The 4,365-nt window shown below is 49.7% G+C and overlaps 1 pseudogene; it reads left to right on the forward strand.

The window, feature by feature from the left end:
• Window positions 1–389: 389 nt before the first annotated feature.
• On the forward strand, window positions 390–1,393 carry LOC117011466 (annotated as a pseudogene).
• Window positions 1,394–4,365: the final 2,972 nt, after the last annotated feature.

The raw sequence follows: 4,365 nt of genomic DNA on the forward strand, positions 1-4,365 counted from the left end.
TATTGAAGGTTTTTATGGACACCACACACCCAGGGACTTCTAGAGATGCTCTTGGACAGCAGGACCTTCAAAGCCCGTGAGCTCACATCTTGTTTTTCTCCCAAACCACGATTTCCCATTTCCAGGTCTTATCCAATTGGAGGAAAAGTTTGTGAGGAAGAGGAAGATGTCCCAGGACACCCAGGCAGGTGAGGAGGATGTCACTGCCCCTTTCCCCCTCTGTCATGCTCCATCTCCCAGCCCAGCACAGCCCCTGGCTACAGGACAGCCCTTCTGCTGATGCTGCCCTGCCCGAGACAGACTGGGGGCGATCTCCTTCCCCTTCCCTCTGGCACAGAGGCAAATCCCATCCTCTCCTTGTCCTTCCTCCCCCAGATAAGGACCTGAGGATGGAGACCAGGGATGACAAATCCCCACAGCAGAACCTCATGGAAGAGGTCGTTTGTATCAGCTCCATGGCAGAGGATTCCAATGGGGAGGAAAATCCCCAGAGATCATGCGCAAGGAGGGGCTGCAAATGCAGATCATGGGGATCCAAGGTGGAAAGACCCACCCTCAGCCAGAAAGGTAGCCAGAGATCTGGCCAGAACTCTGAACTGATGGACCATGAGGAGCTTCATGATGGCAAGAAGACCCTTCAGTGCTTGGAATGTGGGCAGAGTTTCTGCATGAGCTCCCACTTTAATCGCCACCAGAGAATCCACACTGGGGAATGGCCCTACAAGTGTGGGGAATGTGGGAAGGGCTGCAAAGACACCTCTGACCTGACCCAACACCTGACAGTGCACACAGGGGAATGACCCTATGAGTGTGGGGAATGTGGGAAGGGTTTCAGCCAGAGCTCCCACCTGATCGTCCACCGGAGGATCCACACTGGGGAAAGGCCCTATGAGTGTGGGGAATGTGGGAAAGGATTCAGTGTCTGCTCTCACCTGATTGTCCACCAGAGGATCCACACTGGGGAACGGCCCTACAAGTGTGGGGAATGTGGAAAGGGATTCAGCGTCAGCTCCCACCTCACCCGTCACCACATGATCCATACTGCGGTATGACCCTATGTGTCTGGGGAATGTGGGAAGGGCTTCTGTGACAGCACTGACCTGATCATGCACCAGGCAATGCACACAGGGGAATGCCCATACAAGTGCTCAGAATGTGGGAAGAGCTTCAGCCTGAGCTCCAGTTTGATCCGTCACTAGAGAATCCACACCAGGGAGAAGCCCTTTGAGTGTCCTGAGTGTAGGAAGAAGTTTCAGAGCAGATCCAGTCTGCTCAAGCGTCAGCACATTCACACAGAGGAGAGGTTCTTCCACTGCCCTGATTGTAGGAAGGGCTTTAAGAAAAACTCCACCCTCGTCACCACCAGTTCGTCCAGACCAGGGAGAGGCCCTAACAGTGTGGGAAGAGTTTCTCCCAGAACTCTCCCATGACCCAACACCAACGGGGGCACTGGTATGGGAAGCCCTGTGAGTGCCTCGCATGCAGGAAGAGCTTCGTGCGCTGCTCCAACTCCATTCCCACTGGAGGACCCCGTTGGATGCTCCCCATTCACCCTGGTTGGGCAGAGCCTTGGTGATCCATGGTCCTGGTTTTCCATGTTGGGAACACACCTGGCTGGTGGTCTCCACATCTTCATGGCCCTCCGTGGGCATCTGGATGCAGCAGACCAAAAATGCTTTGGGATGCAGACTGACATCAGGAATTCATTTGGGACAGCGGATTTTGCTTTTTGACCCCAAAAAATTTCTCCTTTTGCATCCAATCATTTTATCTGGCAGCATCAAGGAATACTGGATGGTCCTGGAGGTCTTTATCAACCTAAATCATGCAATGATTGTAATTCTCTCTGGGCCACAGGAAATCTTCCATAGCCAAAGCGTGATGGACTAGGGCAAAAAAACCAAGATTTTGGAGACAATGGATTGAAAAGTCCTCTAAAAAAGGTTCTTTCCACCCACCCAAGCACATGCATACTCAGCCAGCATGGACAGGTAAATCCTTTTATTTTGGCCTTGATTTTATTTCATTTTTCTTCATCCCTTCACCCAACATTGGGGTAAAAATAAAGACATTGAACTAAGATATGGATGGGGATATTGTGGGATGTGGGTGGGGATACGGTGGGGATGGGGATGGTGACATGCATGTGGATACAGACATGGATATGGATATGGACATTGATATGGGTGTGGATATGGATATGGATATGGACGTGGATGTGGGTGTGGATATGGAAATGGATATGGATATGGATATGGACATGGACATGGATATGGGTGTGGATATGGATATGGGTGTGGATATGGACATGGACATGGATATGGATATGGACATGGACATAGACATGCGTATGGACCTGGGTGTGGACAAGGCCATGGATGGAGATATCAGGCATGGGGGGGTCACAGACATAGATGGTGACATAGGGGTGTATCCCATGGATGAGGACATGGGTGACACGGGATGGCCTTTATCACAGTGAGAAAAATGAGGTTCACTTTCCTGGTAAATTTTATAAGGTTTATTAAAAGACAATACGAGACAAACAATAAAGCAAAAGGTTATAATGGTCAGGTGCTTGACATTCAGCCAAGAGCACACACTAACTCAGAAAACTCTTCATTAAATGCATTAACATGTTTCATATTCATAGACCTCCATGCATTCAAAATCAGCCCCCCCAACCTGTAAAGTAACTTTTTGTTTGTTTGTTTGTACTTTTGTTGTTGTTGGTGGTGGTGGTGTTTTGGTGTTTTTTTGGTTTTTTTTTTTTTTTGTTGTGCTTTTCTGAGTCTATTCCCTGATCAATAAATTCCTTCCCTGGAGTTCTGGTGTTGTCACCCACGTCTTCATAAAGATAGGATAATCCAAGAATGTGAAGAATTTCATGATTATCTTTTTACCATTCTCTGAGTTAGTTACATGAACAAAAGCTTTTTACATTAACATGCTATAGACCAAGAAAAACATTTATTTATCCCACTACTATTTCTAAGTTTTGTTAATACAGAACTAAAAGAAACTATATTCATACAGCTGAGTTTTCCAGCATTACACATATAGCATTCATTTTCATATTTACAAAAAGCCAATAATTTGATATGTACTTATAACATCACACTTGCAGAGAAAGCTGTCGATCAAAAGTGGGGCCAGGATGAAAGCTGGTTGTGATAAAGGTCATCCCTTGGGGCCCTCTAAACAGGGGTGCAGAGGAGCCCCTTGGAGCTGTGCAGGCTGCAGCAGGGTGAGCAGCAAAGTCCCTGTGAGTGGGGCTCTGTGAACTGGGAACTCTCCTGTTTGCTGCACTCAGAGGGACCCTGCAGACACAGCAGTGTCACCAGAACTCCATCAAAGCTGCTCTGGGACAGGAATGTCACTGGGGCTCCCCCCAGCATCCACAACCCCTTCCATCCACTCTGATGGGGACCCTGCAGGGACAGCAGTGTGTGACTGGGACCCCCAAACAGAGACTGTGCAGGGACAGCAGTGTGACTGGGACCCCCCAGAGCTCACATACCCTGCCAAAACTGCATTGCTGGGGATTCTGCAGGGACAGGAGTGTCACTGGGACTCCTCCTACCCCACAACTCTCCCCACCGGGACTGTCACTGCTGTCACAACTGCAGCACTCTCTACGACTCCCTGGAAGGAGGCTGTAATCAGATGGGGGCTGCTCTCTTCTCCCAGGCAACCACTGACAGAATGAGAGGACACAGTCTTGAGCTAGGAAAAAATTCTTTACTGACAGGGTGATTGGGCATTGGAAGGGGCTACCTAGGGAGGTGGTAGAGTCACCACTCCTGGAGGTGTATAAAAATAGATTGGATGTGGCACTCAGTGCCATGGTTTAGTTGATAAGGTGTTGTTAGGTCATAGGTTGGACTTGATGATCTCAAAGGTCCTTTCGAACCCAGTTAATTCTGTGAGCTATGGTGCCACTGCGACTTTTCATCTCCTGGAGGAGCCTCTTCCACAGCAGCCCCTGGAGGAGGGGACAGGGACAGATCTGTGTCACCCCCAGGACCAGTACCCTTGGAGTGGGGGTGAGGTCAGGGGTAGGAGGTGCCAAACTTGAGGTTGATGAACAAGGAGGTTGAGGCATGGGGAAGGGGGGGGTCTCATTTTAGGGCTTCTTGCAGACACCCAGGAGTTCCTCCTATCTGAGTATGGGTGTGACAGAGCCAGCACACCCAGTACCCCCAGACCACCCCTCTTTCCCTGGGAAACATCCCTCAAAGGTGCCAAATCCTACTGGGATCTGGTGCAGCCAAGCTTTGGATAGGCAAAGTGGGGCTCAGGAGGACAAAGGGACAGAGGGGTTTATCCTGCTCCTGGTTCATTGCCCCGAGGTGATGCCCAGCC

The sequence above is a fragment of the Catharus ustulatus genome, unplaced genomic scaffold (assembly GCF_009819885.2).
Source record: "Catharus ustulatus isolate bCatUst1 unplaced genomic scaffold, bCatUst1.pri.v2 scaffold_62_arrow_ctg1, whole genome shotgun sequence".
Taxonomy (NCBI): domain Eukaryota; kingdom Metazoa; phylum Chordata; class Aves; order Passeriformes; family Turdidae; genus Catharus; species Catharus ustulatus.